We start from the raw sequence: 19363 nt of genomic DNA, 5'->3' as shown, positions 1-19363 counted from the left end.
AAATTGTTTGCACATCTTTGATATCTGATGATAGAACTTGAATGGCCCTGTCTTTATTAGCTTGTTTTGTATGGTAGTTGATAAGCAGCCACTTGGAGAACGGCTAGTGAAGTTGACAATCTAGAGAAAGACAGCTGATATATGTAGCTTGGGCAGAAAACCCAGCCCCATCCCTCCTCCTGTGTCCTAATTGTGCACTGTTTTAGAAGACAACATCGCAATATTTTGTTCTGCGAGGAAAGAGAGCAGAATTGACACGCAGTACTCCCTTTAGAATTCAAGTTCCTTCCCTCCCTTGCCAAACTCAGTCATCTCCCCTCTGCAGAGGAGTCAAAGCAGTGACAGGATCCGGGATGTTTGCAAGAAGTGAGAGAGAGGATATCAGCTGTGACAGAAGCTCTGTTCCAACGCAGGGTTAATTTGCTGTTCATTTTAGCGTTTACAGCAAGATGAGATGAAAAGCAAGCAGGAATGCCTATTATATTTCTATTAAATGAATCTGTTGGGACCTAATGTTCTTGATTAGCTTTTGAAAATGAGTGCTCTGCAATGCATTTTCTGTTTACCTAAAGTAAACAGAGAATGAATTGTCATTTATTTAGAGATTCAAACACTGCTTTTGAAAATGAAGCTTTATGAGGGCTCTAGCTATGTTGTCCCTAAACGTTCTTTTCTTTTCAATTACATTAAAGCCAAAACATTTGCTCCAACTCCATGAAAACGCTGAAAGAGGCTGAGGAGGCTCAGTTGTCGCGTTTTGAGGTAGCCTAATTTCTGCTTAGCGTTTTGGCCGAACACATTCGGGCAGCTCCACCAGATCTGTGCTTTAGGGAATCTCACATGTAAAAGTCTTTGGAGCTAAGCTCTGATACCAGCTGTTCATTAAACACAAGGTGTCCAAAGAGCAGGAGAAGAGAGAAGAATGCGGTTCTCACCCCTTCCAGCCACAGTAGCTAGATGTGGACGGCAAGAACCTCTGTTCCCCATTCCACGGTCTCCTCAATCACACTAGCGCTGCTCATTCTGCGTCTGTAGTCCCAAGCAATCCACAGGCAAGTTTACTGCTTATAAGTCTGACTTTTCTTTCTAAAAATTTAGCTCACCTTTATGTTTTATCTGAGGGCTCTTCCACTTCCAGGCCTGCTAGCATCACCCATCCTGGGGAAATCCTGTTCACTTATCTCAGTTGTAATGTTTCTCTCCATATCTATGGCTAGATCATAGGGGTCATTTATGCTGTATTTTTGGTATCAGGATGCTTTTGGGAGTACTTCCTTATTTTTAGAGAAATTGTTAAAAGTAATATGCCATAATTCATTTTTTTATTTATTGGGAGAAAATGAACATGCTGGAGTTCTGGCTGTGGTCACTTTATACTGGAGGATGTAAGGCATCTATGTGAACAGCTACCTTTCCCCAAATAGGTGTTGCATCATCACATTTCATTGTTTTCGGTTGCAAGGAAAGGGATGGTGTCTGGCTGATGACGAAGCCCTGAGAAGTTGTGCTTCTATATGGAAAAGGCTTGTTCATTCTGAAGAGGGCAAGAGGAAGTCCTTGGAGTTTTCTTAGTGCAGCTGAGAGCAGATTTTTAAAGAAGCTGTCAGAGAAGATGGCAAGCCCTGCTCCGAATTGCTTTTTACGCTTGGGGGTGGGGGAGGGAAGTGTCTTGCATGGTTCGCTGCAGCCAGAGCCGCTTTCTCCCCCCACATGGCTCCTGCACTGCAGTGAGGGCACAGCTGACTTCTGGGCTCCCAGACAACAAGGAGCACGTGGCTGGCAGGCCAGGCCTCCGGGCCACCCACACAGATAAAAAGTGCCCTGGCCAGGTAGGAGAGACATTGCTTTAACTTTGTCTCTGCCCCCCCCACCCCCACCTCTGCTTCCCTCCACCCCCAGCCTCTGCTTCTTGGAAGAGAGAGGAATAGTAAGTAACCTAAACAAAAGCAAAGTAAAATCGATGCCTGGAATACACAAGTGTGTGTGATCAGAAGGCACTAACAAGGAAAGCATCGCTGATAGAAAAATCTGCTACGCAACTGCAGATTTCCTGTAGGGTATTGATTTTTTCCATTTAAATCCCAAACTGTGATGTGTGCCTTCACACTTAATGTACAACACAGATGACTAGATATTTAGCTTGGTGGCCAAGATTCTTCAGTTGGTGATTGCGCAACAGTTTCCTTATGGTTTTTTTTTATTATTAACTTTAAAAATGCAAGATTGTCAAAATGAGTGACATTAGATAAAATGAATACTATCTGCTGTATCACAATTTAGCGTAGCCCCATCTACCTCTTCATAGATAGGTGTGTGCTACAAACATATGTTTCCAGAGTATTTTTCTGGGGTTTATGACCATCACATTTACATTGTGGTGACATGGTTTACAAGTGCCCAGCGGAGGGAAGATTTAGAGTTAGCTTTGGGTGACTAGCACTTACCTTGAAGTGTAGCTCCATCACTGGGCTGGTCCCTTTATCATTACTGCCTCATTCTTCTGGGACTGGAAGGTTTCTCATTTGTCTATTAAAATTCTTATATCAATGGTGGGAGTCAGACTAGGAGCAGTAGGGAGAGCTTACACCATCTCATAAGCCAGCATTTACTCAGTTCTTGAAAGCCACTAAGACTAAGACCTTGCAGGCCCATGGCATAAGCTAGATCCTTGGACGGAAAAGATTGACAGCTAGAAGAAGAGGAACGTTGAGAAGGTTTGGGGGAAGGAATGGAAGGCAACCGAGCCTACCCTCAAAGTGTTTTTAGGACCAGTCCAGAGAGCATCACTGTGTTTAGAGAGAAGGTCAAAATACGACCGAAGAACAGCAGCAACCGACGTGGGGAGAATTTGGTTGGAAGGAAGCCAAATTTGGGAATCTGAAAGGGGAGATAAAAGAGGGGCAGTTCGGGCGCGGGGCTCAGCCTGTCTTCCTCAGTTCCAGATTCCTGAGCCCTCACCCGGAAAAAGTCTGAATCCCTTTGGCTTTTCCTCCGGCTGTCAGGGGTGAGAGCTTTGCAGAGGGAGAGAGACGGGGCACACAGCTGGGAGGTTAAGTAAAAATAGCGTTTGGGAAGAATTCCTTCTGGTCAGTTACAATGCCTGTGTGGAGAAAAGATGAAAACTATTTTCGTTTTGTGGCCTCGTGAACAGAGATGACGGGGAAGAGAGAGCATCTGCTGCTGTGTGGACTGATTTTTGCGTCTCACTTCCTTATGGAGGCAGATAGGTGGATTCTGAGAGTTGCATGCAGTGCTTAGCCAGAGGAGATGCCCTATGCTAACGCAGTATTCGCTTAACAAGACACTACTGAGCATCTTCTACATATAAAGTGTTGTGCTAGGTGATACCAGTGGGGATACAAAATAAAAGGACCACCATTCCTTCCCTGAACCTGGTGACAGTTCAGCAGGAGGAGTAAGGTACATACAACGTCATAGTCATCAAGGAAGTGGGCTCTCAGGTCTTCTGAGAGTCCAGTCTGCCCCAGCTAGACTAATTTATACTATAAATTAATTAATATATTAATCCCACGTCGCTGGGATCATGGCCACAAAAGCTCAAAACATACTGTGATATATCTGACTTCGCATCCCATTGGATCCCTGTGTCACCTCTTGGGCTTCTCTGAGCTTCAGATCTTCATTGGTAAAATGTGATAGTGGGAGGTTAGAACCTCAGAGGATGTTGTAAGGGTTGAACGCAATACATGCTCAAAGTGCCTAGTATATAGTAAACACTCAGCCCGTGGTAGCTGCTATTATGATTCCTCTTATAATCACGATTGTTTTCATTGCACAGTGAGCTCTGCCCCAGAAGAGCACTGGCAAAGTTCTGAAGTGCAAAGAAGGAAGAGTTTGTTCCCATCTGCCAACATTAAAGACTTGACAAAGGAAGATTCCTCCAGTGTAGGGCTTATGTGGGTTGAATTTTGATAATCGGGGCTGGTGTGTAAAGAAAGGGGGTGTTCCAAGCGGAAGGAAATAGCATTAGCAAAGGTGTACAGGTGAGACGTGCAGGCCAAGTGTCTCCCAACCCCATTAGTGTCTAAGTTGGGCTAGCATAGAGTGTTAGAATGCCAAGGTGTGGACAGGTAGGTAGGCCCCATTGCAGAAGTTTCAATAACTGACACCATTCAAAAGAGTCTGGATTTTAGTACTTCTGCTTCATGGAAGTGCCTAGTGTGTCTGTGGATTATTGTGGAAAGTTTCTAACATACACAAAATTAGAGTAATGAGAGTCACATAATGCACTCCAACATACTTTTCACCCAGTTTCAACAGTTATCAACTCAGGGCTAATCTTGCTTTATCTATTTCTTTTTCTCCTATCTTCCTTTTTGTTGTTAGATTATTATGAAAGCTTAGATGCTTTGGAAGGTTGTTTTTCTTTCTTTCTTTTTTTTTTTTTAAACCCTTTAGCACCCCTCTTTCCTGGCTAGAAAGAATTCATGGATTTTGAGTGGATTGGCAATTGGAGCTTTGGGACTATGCAGACAGAGAACAAATGACTCTTGGTTATGTACCATAATCTTTTTTTTCTGCTCAGCATAATCTTGGAAGGCTTGGGAGATCAGACCAAGTTTAAAAAGCCTTTAGGGTGAAAGACAGACTATCATCCCAATGCTGACTTGAATTTTTTTTTGACTCTCAGACCTGTGGTTCTAAATGTATTTATTTTAAAATAAGATCAAATCTCTTTGCAACCCAGTCCAGCTCACTGCTACATGGTAGCCTCATCACAGCAATCAGAGGAAGTTCTGAATTTCTGTCATGTATTAGCCATTGCTAGAACCTTTCTGCCGTTCATGGAGATAGAACGAGAACCCTTGAAAGGTGATAGAAAAGTTGATGGGCTTTTCAAAATAGGTGCAATTAGCCAAAGACCCGACCCTTAATATTGTGTTCTGATAAAAGCCAGATATGTGCCCCGGCTCAACTTAAATTTACATATTGTTGCTTTGATGTTAGCACAGGCACTGAAAATTAAAATTCATGGTGACACACTTGAACTCCCATCACATCAAATAAAGCATCATGTGATGTAGACATGCATAGTCTACTGTTTCCTGAAATAGTAATTGTAATAGCCCCGAAGATACAGAATAACCAGAAAACCCCAGGGGCAGGTGCTGTCTAGAGAGTTGGTCTTTCACATCACTTCTTTCTACCCTTTAGTCTTGGATGATTCCTCTGCTCCTGTGCTTTTCTGAACTATTATTTAAAAAATAAAACTTTCTGGAAATGAAGGCGCAATCTTAGGCCAAGTTGGGGGCAATTCCAAAAGAGATGACATGATAATGATCTCCAGCAGGACTGTGTAGCCAGGTGGCAGGGGTGGATTCCGTGTCAGCCGGCGTATTTCACCTGCACATCCCTCTGTTCCATCAGTGCTGCTTCACCTTGCTCTCTAGCTGTGGCTTTTGCTTCTCTTTCTCTTCAATCTCTTGGCTTCCATTTCTGCCATGACTTTATGGTTCAGGTCTTTTCTCTTTTCCTGCATGAAGACCCTCTGACTGCAGCTGACCATCCTTCCTCCCCTTCCATCCACCCAAATCTTTTAACTTCCTCTCTTGGGTGGAGAAGCCACCTTGGGGGAGAGCTAGGAATCCCTCAGCTTCTGCTCTGATATAGGGGCCTTTTGTGGGGGTCTGGGGCTTTGATTTGATCAGCCTTGGTGCCCCGCAGGCTTGCTTTTCCAAGACATGGTAGAACCTTTGCCTTTCCAATTTCAGGGCCATTGCACAAAAAGGGCAGGGAAATAATGGCTTGGTTTACATCCTGGCTTCTCACACAGTACTTTGCAGTAGTTCTTGGAGCCTCAGAAGGGGATGTGTTCTCCACAGAGACACTGTTGTCTGGTGGATAAGAGTGGGAGTTCTGGTCCTTTCTCTGCAGCTAGGTCAGCTGTGCAACCCAGACAAGTTTCTTACCTTCCCTGAGCCCTAGTGTCTTTATCAACCCAACAAGGATAAAAACAGCACATCCTTAACTCATGGGGTTGCTATTTATTGATTTGTTTTTAGTTGAGAGGCAGGAAAACACAAAGAGAAATATGGGTGGGGGAGAGAGAAAGAGAGAGAACGCTCCCATCTGCTGGTTCATTCCCCAACAATGGCCAGGGCTGGACAGAGCCAAAGTCAGAAGCCAAGAATTCAACCCAAGTCTCCCGTATGGAAGGAGATCCAACTACTTGAGCTATCATGGTTGTTTCCCAGGGGTCTGCATTGGCAGGAAGCTGGAATCAGGAGCTGGAGGCGGGCATTAAAGCCAGGCACTCCGATATGGAATGTGGGTGTCTCAACTCCAAGGCCAAACGCCCACCACTCTGAGATTGTTTTGAGGAGACCATGACACCAAGTATCTGAAGCACTTAGTAAAAAGCTCAGTACGCAGAAGTCTTGCTATTAATAAAACAGGGCTAGAGAAATGCATTGGACTGAACAAAATCTTGAGGTAGAGGCCTGGGAGTACTTGTTTTTATTTTCCAACTGGGAGTCTCTTCTCAATTGGTTTGGATGCAAATTCAAATGTAGTATTTTAATCTGGGTAAAAGAACTTCAGTGAAAGCCTGGAACATTCATCCTGTTTGGGTCTGAGGAGCTAGAGGTGCCTCTTGGCTCCATAGCAAATGTCACTGATTGGTGAAGTACAGCAATGTCTGAGTACTTTTTCAAAGAAGAATCTAAAACTTCTCCCAGTGCGGTGTTGTGGTGAGGAATTGGACTCCTGAGCCAGATTGTTTTGTTCAGATTCAGGAATCTCCCCTACCCCACCCCACTGACTGTGTAGTCTCGGACCCATTGCTGAATCTCTGTGTCTGTCCTGTCAGCTCCCTGGTAGGGTTGGTGTGAGGTCTAAATGGATGAAACCCGTAGGTGCTTAAAATAGTGCTTGATCAACAGTTATCACTCAGACATCATTGTTGTGATCATAATTATTTAATCCAAGGCTGCTTGCTTTCAAGCATGTTGTAGGCTACCACTTGGCCAGATTTTCTAGCAATAGATTATCTGAGAGTTTTGCATATGCACATTTTCATGCAAAAGCCACAAAAATATCCTTGGAAATTAGAAGTACAGGGTAGTGCAGATAATTAGAGCTAAGCTTCTTCTTTTGTAAAAAAATGTTATATTCCTTGCCCTGCCAGAGGAGCGGGGGGTCCAATGAGCAGGTGCAGAGCTGGGATTTGACCCACATCTCTCTGACTTCATGCCCAAGCCTGTGCTCAAGTCCAATATCTACGGTTGCCTTCTCAGGGTAGGGGATTAGTTCTTATATGGCTTTCCATCCCAGGGTCAGAGATGGAGTTCATTCTATGGTGGTGGTGGTGTGTGGGGAGGGCATATGTGAAAGAGTTAAGAGGTTAATTCAGAATCACTCTTTTGAGCTTCTTTTTTGTTACAGTTCTTTTATAGAATTCTGAAGAGAAAAAGGACATTTACGGGGGTAGTTAGGAAGGGTGATTTTATTCAGGAAGGCATGTCAGTATTTGAGAATTCCCAGTGTGTAATAAGTTATGGGGAACAGAGCCAAAGTATATATTTTTTATTTGCTAGGCTTGGGATATTCACAGAATAGCTACAGACGATGGAAAATATGTATTTTTCAATGTGATGTAAACATTTGAGTGTATTTTAAAAAAATCTAACAGCTATAGATTAAGTATGGTAAGTGCTAAGTTTTCTTTTGAAGATTTTGATTTTTTTTTTTTTAATGATCACTAAGGTCGTTTTTAAAAGGCTTGAACTGTTTTGATTTGGTAGAATTGAATTCCTCAGATGGAACGGATCTATTTCCTTGGAGACTTCTGTCATAAAGTAGCATATGAGAACTGGGTGTCAGTCATATTCTCCCTCATTGCTTAAGTTGCTAGAACTTATCAATTCCTAAAATAACAAAGAGAATTTGCCTCTGATGGCTTCAAGGAAACTGTAGGTCAAATATCAAGTAAAACCAGGAAATCAGATAGGATATCAATTATCAATATAAAAATATACAAGTTACCAGCCAGAACTGAAATTAATCACTTTCAGTCATAAGCTTGGTTTATGGTTAGAAGAACAAGCTAATGAAAGTCTCTTGGGAGAAAAAGGGAAAGAGTATAAAAAATATTTGGAATTGGGAAAAATAACATAGTAATAGGGGAGGCAAATTGGAGAGTGAGATGTGGGGGTGATGGAGGACTGGCAAGAAGGAGTTTTTAAAGAGAGGAAGGAATTTAGAAGCCCATGATTAAGCTGCAGATGAACAGGTTCAAGAAAACAGGAGTCTTTAAAGTGATGCGCTTTCTTGTTAAATTTTGTCTCATTGTATTTTTTGGACACTTTCTACTCTCTGGGCCTGAGGCATCAGGCTTTCCTGGAGAGCTCTCTTCCCAACTCCTCCCTCCCTCCTGCATTGCTGTGTACATCAGAAATTTGGACCTTTGCCAGGGGATTGCACCCACTGTTTTGATCCCAGATGTGGCTTCCTTGGAGTTTTTGAAGCAGGAGCTTTGTCTTGTTTAGTCACTGAGCCCCTGAAAGCATTGCTTGGCCCACACCATTTTTCATGTATTCTAGGTTGCATTTTTTTTTTCCTGAAGTGTTTTTTTTTTTTCCCCAGACAGAGTTAGACAGTGAGAGAGACAGAGGGAGAGTTATAGACAGTGAGAGAGAGACAGATAGAAAGGTCTTCCTTCCGTTGGTTCACTCTCCTAATGGCCGCTACTGCCGGCGCTGCACCGATCCAAAGCCAGGAACTGGGTACTTCCTCCCAGTCTCCCATGCGGGTGCAGGTACCCAAGCATTTGGGCCATCCTCCACTGCCTTCCCTGGCCATAGCAGAGAGCTGGACTGGAAGAGGAGCAACCAGGACAGAAGCCGGCGCCCCAACTGGGACTAGAACCCAGGTTGCCAGCGCCACAGGCGGAGGATTAGCCAAGTGAGCTACAGTGCTGGCCCTGAAGTGTTTTAACATTGCAGAAATGGGAGCCACATATTACTGTTGATGACCTGTCATTGTTTAATTGTCAGTGTGCTTTCCCCTGTTGGTATTGAAGCAGTGGCATCTTAGTAATGATGGTGATATTGATGCCATGAGCCGTGGAGGTAGATGCTCAATAATTATTTGCTGAATGAATGCATGAAATAACACAACTCCCTGGTTCTAGTTCAGGTAAGAGTCTAAAGCCCAGAAGTTAGCTAGTTCTGGATTGTGTGTCTGCCACTGAGGGCGCCACGTGGAAGGTTGGCCTTTAGTTACCATGGTTGAGCTTGTACAGCTGCACACCTTCCCTTCAGCAGAGACGATATAGATGACTTTGTTCATTCTTACAAATGAAATGTTGAACCAGTTAAGCAATACCCCAGATAAGCTGATTTTGAAATAATAAACAGTATTTTTACCTTAATTACTCAGAATTGCTTAATATTCTACTTTGGATTACATATCCATTAATTTTTCTCTCGAAAAATTTTAAGGATGCTTTGGTAGTGGTCTTTATCTCTCTCTTTCTGTCCCCCCCCCCCACTCACCTCCCCTTCCTTGCCTCTCTCAATAAAAAAAATTTGTAGATTGCATTAAGACAAAGTGTGTTTTTATAAGTTAAGATGCCCTTATCCATCATCTTCATCACCAACACCATTATCTTTTAGGTTCCTCACCTATAGAAGAGATAAAGTATACTTTTATGATCTAGCTTCAGGAAATAAAATTATATAGGAAAAGTTACCCTTGAAACTGAATTGTGAAATACTGTGCTGTTTTTGGTTTCCAATCTCAATGTAGCTTGCTTTCCTTTGAACGGAATATTTGAATCTAAGTCGAATTCTGATACTGCAGTGGAATGTGCTATGTACTTCTTTTTGTGAACAAGAAAGAGAAAAACACCACATAAGCATTTCAAGCAGTAGACCCTGAGGAAGGGAGTCAGTATTTTATTCTTATTATTGTTTAACAATAATAATAGGAGAGAGAGAGAGAGTTTGAGAACCATCCCATCTGCCCATTTACTCTGCAGATGCCTGCAAACGCTGGGGCTAGGCCAGAGCCAGGAGCTGGGAATGCAGTTCAGGTTTCCCCTGTGCGTAGCAGGGATTCAGCTACTGGAGCCATCACTGCTAGGGAGGCAATGTTTAAATACTGAGCTGATGTTAGAAGTGGTCCTTTGCATGGAACATGCAGAAATGTAAGTGAAGAAAACACGTAGATTACTGCAGATGTGAAATAGTTTAGAGGCCTCTGTTTATAGCCCTTTGAGTCAGTGGTACTTTTACCTTTCAAATTGCCTGATAAACATGTGAAATCATTCCCAGGAAACTAAACACTATTTTTGGCTTAGACAAATGTTTATGTATTTATCAGATAGCCTGAATTTTGAAAATATGCACAACCATTGTCTTTATACAAATTTAACATACAATGAGGGCAAATTTAGATATCCTATGTAGAAAAGTGGATATATATATATATATATATTTATATATATGTATATATATATAATGGAAAATGAAAAACTGAAGCATTGCTAAAGTGCTTATGAATTTATGGCATTTAACTCATCTCAAACGTTTATGTAATATTTTTTCTGAACTAATTTGATGTTTACATATGAATGTATAAAAGTACATGGAGAAAATTAAGTTGTAATGAAATATTTATTTTCATTTTTTTTCCTTAGCCGTCATGCATTTTGATTTTTAAACAATGCACTGACTGTCATCAGATCAGCCAAGTTGAAAATTGAGCTGAATCAATGGAGACAGCCAGTCTTGATAATTCAAACCCCAAAGACCTTTTCTCAGGGGATATGGTCTCCCTGGCTTATTTGGTCTGAGTAACTTCTTATATCTCCAATCTTTAATTTATTCTTTTATGTACCCTGCATGAAGACAACATCTATAATGTAGTGCAATTTACCTATAAAGATTTAAAATCTCTTTTAAAATGTAGATATGTAGCATCATGGACACAACTCAAAGGGTGGAATTAACATAAGAATATGTTGTTAGGGAGTATGTTTGTATTGCCCAGATTTTGTAGACATTTTTCTTTTTAATTATTTATTTATTGGAAAGGCAGAGAGAGAGAGAGATGAACTTTTATTTGCTGGTTTACTCCCAAATGCCCACAACAACTGGGACTGGGCCAGGTCAAAACCAGGAGTCCAGGCCTTCATCCAGGTCTCTCACAAGGGTGGCAGGGACCCAAATACTTGGACCATCATCTCCTGCCTCCTGGGCACATTGGCAGGAATTTGGATGGGAAACAGAGAAGCTGGGACTTGAACCAGCACTCCAGTATGGCATACGGGCACCCCAAGCATCAGCTTAACCTACTACAACGGAATGCCCATCCCATGTTTTTCTTTGAACCATCATGCACTTATTAGGTACCTACCATCTCCCAAGCACTGAGCCTAAAAGTCAGGTGTTAACAGTACAAAGTATAAAATTGTGGCTCTTTCTCCTAAGAAACTCATGAACAAACTATGAGAGTTAGGTTGGTCCTTGGAGGATGGATGGCAGTGGAAGCTCATCCCAGAGAGAGAGAGGTAGAATGGTGGGGAGCGGGGTGAGCACCCTGCACATGGCGGGCCACGTGGAAGACTGAGCGGGCATTGCTTTGAGAGTGCAGAGAATACCATCAACTTGGTAGACTGTGATCAGATGACAAGAAAAGTGAGAGCAGAGCAGCACATGTACATTTGGTGCCTTAGCCCATAGGGATCTGCAGTAGGTATCTAAGCCAGGAAGTGCTTTGGTGAGAGCAAGTTGGAGGAGGGGCTGGGGAGACTTCTAGAATGCAGTTGGAACAGTTCAGGCACAAAGACCTCTCACAGCTGGAAAGATGAGATAAAGACTGCAAATGGCTGTCCAAAAATATTGGTCATCAAATTCTTATGACCATGTTAGTATAAATAACTGGCAAACATTTCATCTCAAGTCAATTTTCTTGTAAATTTAGATTTCGGATAATAGTCTTAATTGAGTAAGTAACTAGTTGTGTGCAGTGCGGAAAACAAGATCAAAGTAGAATCAAGAAGCTGAAATTCAAAATGCTTGTAATCCAGAATGATTCTGGGATCCGTGTGATTAAAGCTGTAAAAGCACAAACGAGGGTGGGGGGAAGCTTCCTTAACTGGGATTATTTAAAGAGGTTTAGGATCTGCATTTACAGGAGCACAGTAACCTCTTCCCTCTGGAAATAACACAGAAACCTCATAGAGATGTACTCTGGAACCACAGAGACCCCACTTACTTCCTGGCTTTGTGGCTTTAACATGATCAGTTTCTGCATCTATAAAACAGGAGAAATACCTGTGTATGCCACTTAGAGTCGCTATGAAAGTTCAATGAGATAATACATATAACATGCTCAACATACTGTAAGCACCCAATAAAAGTTAACTAATAAAGGGCAGTACATGCTCTGCTTGTACTCAGCTGCTTACAGTCAGGAGGGAATGCTAATATATAGTCTCATGAGGTTTTTTTTTTAATGATGAGAGAATCTCACAGTGCACAGCTTTCAATCATGTGGTCTTACTGATTGCTTATATTTTGTACACAAACAAGGCACAGAATGGACAACTGCTCTTTGTCCAACACTCATCCTAAAGATTGTCAAGATTTTTTTTAAAGATTTATTTATTTATTTGAAAGTCAGAGTTACACAGAGAGAAGGAGAGGCAGAGAGAGAGAGAGAGAGAGAGAGGTCTTCCATCCACTGGTTCACTCCCCAGTTGGCCACAATGGCCGGAGCTGCGCCAATCTGAAACCAGGAGCCAGGAGCTTCTTCCAGGTCTCCCACATGGGTGCAGAGGCCCAAGTCCTTGGGCTGTATTCTACTGCTTTCCCAGGTTATAGCAGAGAGCAGCCGGGTCTTGAACCAGTGACCATATGGGATGCCGGTGCCTCAGGCCAGGAGCATTAACTTGCCGTGCCATAGCACCAGCCCCGATTTTCCAGATTTTCATCAAAGAGAAAGCATTTTATAGAATTTACAGGGTTCACTAAGGTAAAACATTAGACTAATACAAAATGTTTTTGAGAACAGAATATCCTACCCAAAAAGGGTCTGCTAGTTAATCCCCCCAAATTAATTTTCTTGTAATTTCATATTGACTGATTATTCTAATTACCTGACCATTTATGATTCTGCTTTTGTTTTGGGGGTAAACACCAGCACCCACCTTGAGGGCCACCTTTGTTCATATGCAGCTAAGTTTCAGAATCTATCCATTTTCCTGTGGTCTAACTTAGTTGTCTGGAGTATATTTGGGACTTGTTACAGATGTGAAAACAAAAAACAGAGAAACAAAAATCCCAAATAATGTGAGCAAAATGTCATTTAGTGAACTTGTGAAAGCTCAAGGTGTGGCCCTTGAGCAGAGCTCCTCTGTTAAATACTCAGGCTGTCCGTACACTGATTATCAAGGTTGTATTCAAGAAGAAAATGAGCCATGGGACAAGAAGGTGCCCATTATGGCAGGAACACATGCAAACAGAAAATGAGACCTAAAGTCTTTCCTCTGCCCTGGCTTTTTTATCTCTGAGTTTAATATACCTATTTAGTCTAATTTAGTTTTAACTTTAGTTATGCTTTCTAAAATTACAGCGTGTGTGAGGATTGGAATTTTTTTCTTCCAACAGGAATCAGTGTATATGTAAAATGCCTTTCCCTCCTCCTATGGGGAATGGTAGGAGACACATGTCTGTGTTGAGTCAGGGTTGCAGTGTGGAGGCCTCTCACTGGTCCCAAATAGGAGAGACCCCTGGGGGAACCAGCAAGCCTGCAGCCATGCATCTGGTGGACCGGCTATCACTGATCCCAGTGACAATGAAAATACAATGATTTCTTTTTTATTTTTTTAGATTGTGAAACTCACCATACAAAGTTATGTTTAGATTTTTGAAGTACAAGTTTAAAAAAATATGTGGTTAAGTCTACTGGTTTTAACATAAATGACCACAATTCGTGGGTTTACAGTTTAAATTTTCTATAGCCAGAAAGCAATGGCAGGGCTTTCAAGGATGCTGCTGAAGTCTGGGCATAAGGGTTCTGGAATCCACTCTTCTTCACTCAGCTGCCATCATCACCATCTTTTTGGTTTATTCTGGCCAAGACATTAACATTTAAGGCCTAATCTTCACCACTTCCACAAGTTAAATAGAGAACGTTATACAAATGCCACACACTATCACGTTTTCCCCAGAATCCCAAGCTTTTACTGAGGACCTACTGTGTGCTGGACACAAGCTCATCTTGGAATAGAGCACTACATAGGTTAGATTTTTATAGAATTCACCCCTAGCTTTTATGTTGTGCATTTATATATTAAACCGTGTGTTGTTGTATTATTAAGCTGTATATGTATATATGTCGTCTCAAGGCTTTGAGGAGATGCTCAAGACATGCTAGGTGTATGAATGAGCTAGTGAACCAGCTGCCCTGGTGCGGCTCCCTGTTGGCAACTTTCCACAGTCAGTTCAGACTCCAAGGTCTTTCCTGTGTCTGGGGAGTTGTCAGGAATGTCTGGAATGCGGCAGCCTTGGCGGAGCTGAGTTCCTCTTTGCTGCATTTTCCAGTTTTGTGGGCAAAATGAATAGTGGCAGAATGTGTGGGAGCCACCTCTGGGCACTGAGATCCAGCTGCGGCCCCATCCCTGCAGCAAGGCGCAGTCTCGTCCTTCCCCTCACCTCATGGCCAAGTCAGGAGAGTAAGGTGAGGAAAGAACTTTCTCCAAATTGCAGATCCATTTTTACATTTAAGTTTAGATGTTAGAGAAAGTATGGATTGTAATATGCAAGGCCTTAGATTTTTAGAAGAGATATTTTTATTTTTCATTATTTAGATTAAACTTTTAAATGAAAGAATTACTTTGGAAACACAATTACAGTCTTGGGCTTAAGTGACACTCTTGCCCTGACTGGTCTAGGATGGCAGTCAGAGCTTCTAGAAACACCTGCTCCTGCTGTCATTCTGTCTCAGGGGATGTTCACGCAGGATGCCAGGATGTCTAAGATGGAGTCTTCTCTGGAACCCTCATTCTGCTAACTTGGCCCCATAGACTTATCATGCTTCTTTATGAAACAGAACTATGCAAAGTCTTGAATTTTATTACAGAGTTTAATACCAATAATTACTTAAAATTTAATGAATTTCACTACTGACTTAATTGCTTTTGAGTAGTTCCACTTAACTTATTAAAGAGAAGCAAGGACATATTCATTTAATGAGCAGCAGAAGTCTTGCCCTCACATCTGCCTACATTCTCTTTTCAATTAATCAATTATAGTCTGATGGTGTGTAATTACACATTAGGGAAGTTATTGGATAGCGCAGCATGCCTGTCCCAGGGGACTCATGAATACACTAATATAACACACCTGTAATGACCTGCACTCAGATCTGCAAATTATACACATTTCTCTCTCTCTCTCTCAAAGCTAAATTAAGATGAGAGCAATTACCATTAACTTTTTGAGTCTCATCTCGTCAATGTGATATGGAAAGAGAAAGGTAAAAAGACTGAAAGAAAGGTAAAAATGAAAGGAAAAAAATGTATCTGCAATTATAAGTAATCTGCCTTTTGAAATTAGCTTTGAGACACACGGTCCTGACAGGGGAGCAATAGCAGAGTTGCAGAAAGGCAGGGTCATCCGTCTGGCCTGTCTACTGAATAATACCAAATACCTGAGAAAATCAGGCCGGCATTATTTGAACGCAAATAGTGACTTGCCTCTCAGCTTCCTCCAATCTCCTGATGATAGAAATAGGAAAACCTTTTGAAATCGCATTCGGGCAAATTTGCTTGGCTTGTTTCAAATCAAACCAGCGTCTGGAACTGATCCCTGTGCAAGAGTGCTAAGCCTCTGCATAGTAACTAAGCCATGTTTAAAAAAAAAAAAAAAAAGAAAAAAAGAAAGAAAGAAGGAGAAAAAAATGCAACATGAACAAAGAGCGAATTTTACTACATCAATGGCCTAAAGGCTCTGGTTATGTAAAGAGGTCCATTCCAGTTATGTCCTGATTTATGCTAAACCAGTAAAACCCAACAAGGACTTCTTAATCCAAATTATATAGTCAGAGACATTCTAAATGCCTCAACCAACCAAGCGATTTTAAGCAAAAGGCCCTGTTAAAATAAGCTTTTGATGTCTGCACAACTCAAACTCAAGAAGCAATCTGTTGACATTTTCGGCAAATGCTATCTTAGTCCAAGACAGAGGCAGCAGTGGCTTCTTGTGAGTGTTCCTCCATAGTGAGTATTCTCAGCCTCCCCCATCCTCTCCCTCATAAACAACCCTGCTCCCGTTCTTTGCCTATTGAGGTGCTGACGAGGTCAAATCTATCATGATTGATGGCTGTCCATCAAAATATAAACAAGGATGCATTGAGATCACGCTCTCAGATGCTTGGGAACATGCAAACGAATGTGGTGAACCTCTGTGGTAGGAGAAGGTGGCTTCGCTGATGTTGTAAACTCCACAGCCAGTCTGGGGCATTTTGTGTGGTGTTTTCCCTACTTATAACCCTTGGTCCTGTATACTAGCTGCGCCCCCCTCCCCCATCCCTTGGGCAGAGTCTGCCTCCCAGGGCTCCTTCTCGGGATGCCCAGGACCCTGCTGGCCCTGAATGGAGACTGTGTGCCAGCCGCAGAGGCACCCCGTGTACTTTCAGGGTGTGTCCTTTCCTGGCACTCCTGTCCTGTTGGGACAAACGGCTGTGCCCAAGGGGCCATCTTCCTGTGTGGGCTCCATTTGTGGCATCGCATGGGCCTCCATGGGATTGAATTGTAAATAGTGGCCGCCACATAAAACATGCCATCTGTACCCCTGTGGGTAGTAGGATGGAACACAAAAAAGATTTATTCCAGGAATATGAACTGATGTTTACAGACATGCCAGGGCTGGCTTTTAAAACACAGTGGAAAACTGTCTCAAAAGCAGTTTAAACACTGTGTAATAGAAACCCCAAAAAAGTGCCATAGGAGCATGAAGGCAGCTTCTGTGCTCAGAGGTGCATCAAGCTAGTGTCTCCACACCAGACCCCTTTGCCTGGAAACGGGGGATACTGTGAGGTCTCCTGGGCTCTCCTGGAGACAGGGGTCGGAGGCTGAGGGTGCCGTGGCTCTTAAGCTCTGGGGTTCTGGAGTTTTCCCAACCTTTGCAATCATTTTATTTATTTATTTTTAAAGATTTATTTATTTATTTGAGAGGTAGAGTTACAGACAGTGAGAGGGCGAGACAGAAAGGTCTTCCATCCACTGGTTCACTCCCCAGATGGCTGCAATGGCCGGAGCTGGGCCAATCTGAAGCCAGGAGCCTGGAGCTTCTTCCAGGTCTCCCACGTGGGTGCAGGGGCTCAATGACTTGGGCCACCTACTGCTTTCCCAGGCCAGAGCAGAGAGCTGGATTGGAAGTGGAACAGCTGGGACTAGAAATGGTGCCCATATGGGGTGCTGGCTCCGCAGGCAGAGGATTAACCTACTGTGCCACAATGCCAGCCCCTGCAGTCATTTTAAAAAAATTGAAAGGGAAGGAGAGTAAGTTTGGATTGAGCCAATTTCCCTATTTGCTGGGCTAGGATTCAGGGCTGTACTGGGGGACATCCTTTGCTGGCGCATTATACCCACAGGCGGACACAGGGATTGTGGCTGTCATGTGAGAACCACATGTCCCAAGATTTGCACAGCCTTCCCTATGTGACATATATTGTCTGTTTTCATAGATCAGTGACCCTCGAATGCATTCCGGTGGCCCAGCTATGGGAATGGTGTCATTCTTTTCAGGACACCGTGAGTTATTGACATATTTAATCCCCATAGTGTGAGCTGGGAGTAATCTTCGCCGTCTATAATACACATTTGAAATATAAAGTCATAAACAAGAGCCAACAGGTTCCCAAATATATAATCAAGCTGTCTGAGCAGGATTGACTGTGTCTTGTTTTCTATTAGTATTCCTCTGCTGCTGGCTTGTTGGTTTTGTCGTTTCTGACTGCTTGTTGAGAGCAGGTACAGCAGCCCTGGTCTGGGACTTAAGTCCTGAATTTGAGTCATTCTTGTTTATGCATGCTGTGGTTATTGTCTTGTGATGTCATTTTGTTTCACTGCTCAACTCCTCTCAGGACCTGGCTACTCCCTAGGTGAAGAGAGTGGAGTCTCACATAACAAGGGGGTGATGTCCTATGTGTAAACAGAACCCTGTCCTCCCCCTCAAAGGCCCCAACCCTCTGTCCCACCCTTACCCTACCCCCATCCCTTTGGCCACCTCTCTCCCCTGCAAGCCTCCTTCTCTTTGGAAACTTGAAGGGGTGAACACAGGAATGGGCAGGCTCCTTGGCCTTTATATGGTATTCCCGCGAGGGTGCCCCCTAGAGATGGGTGGCATAATAACACCCTGAGAGGCGTCTGTGCTCAAGTCTGTAAATTATGCTGGCTATTTGGAGCCTGTGAGCTTGATATTTTAGATTCTCCAAGCCACATGCTGGTGTGCGTGTGTCCCCAAGTGCACGCGCCAACTTTCACTGAAAGTCCCAGTTAGCGATGGGCTTTCATTCCTCAGCACTGTAGAAGACTGAACATTATCAACATGCTAGTTCATGAAAATTCTTCGGCCACCTTGGCCCCAGGAATTTCTTCCTGGCCACCTCCCCTGCAGGTCCCCACCATTTGTCAGTCTGCTCAGAGCTCTCTTCACACCCTCAGACTGTCTTCTCTCACTTCTGTACATGCTCACCTCCCCTGCTCCAATTTCCATCAATTTGTCATGCTCAACGGATTACCCTTTGTGCTTCCTGTATGATCTGGATACATTTCCCTTTTGTTCTCATCTAGCATCTACCACAATGCCTCTTTTTTAAGTTCCACTAGAGCAAGTCAAAGAAAGACCCATGCTTGCACCAGAGCCTTGAAGATCAAGTACTCTGTCCACAGACCCACTTGGGGCCATCAGGGCTAAAGTGGGAGAACCCAAGAGGTAGTGGTGCTAAGGGGTCACTGCCTCTCTCTTGGGCCAGCTGCCCTTCTTCTACCAAGAGATTATTCTCTGCCACAGCTTCATTTTGAAGGTTTCTAATTAAGGATGAGGAAAACATTTAGAAAAAAATTTATATTTGCCAATTCAGTGCATTAACATTTCATCCCAATGGTCTGGGAGAAGACAAAAGTGATCTGATTGCAGTAGCAGTTGCAGCTGGTCCTGCTCACAGACGTGTCCTCCGGAGCTGGGTTTGAGAACCACTATCCCCGCTGTCTGAGAATGCCCCTGAGGTAGGGGGCTTCTGCAGCCTGGTGTGGCTCCCGGAAGCAGACCCAAATCTTTCTTCAAACCATGCGTCTGGGCTTGCAATTCAGAAAATATGAGGGAACTTCAAA

At 43.1% G+C, this 19363-nt stretch overlaps 1 protein-coding gene across 2 annotated transcripts in view; it reads left to right on the top strand.

Annotated features, from left to right (window-relative positions):
• SOBP (sine oculis binding protein homolog) overlaps positions 1-19363 on the top strand; it is a 165735-nt gene that overhangs the window by 94726 nt on the left and 51646 nt on the right. The window lies entirely within an intron of this gene.

This window comes from Oryctolagus cuniculus, chromosome 5, assembly GCF_964237555.1.
Source record: "Oryctolagus cuniculus chromosome 5, mOryCun1.1, whole genome shotgun sequence".
Taxonomy (NCBI): Eukaryota; Metazoa; Chordata; class Mammalia; order Lagomorpha; family Leporidae; genus Oryctolagus; species Oryctolagus cuniculus.
The sequence above is the reverse complement of the archived record's forward strand: the minus strand, read 5'-3'. Positions and strand labels throughout refer to the sequence as shown.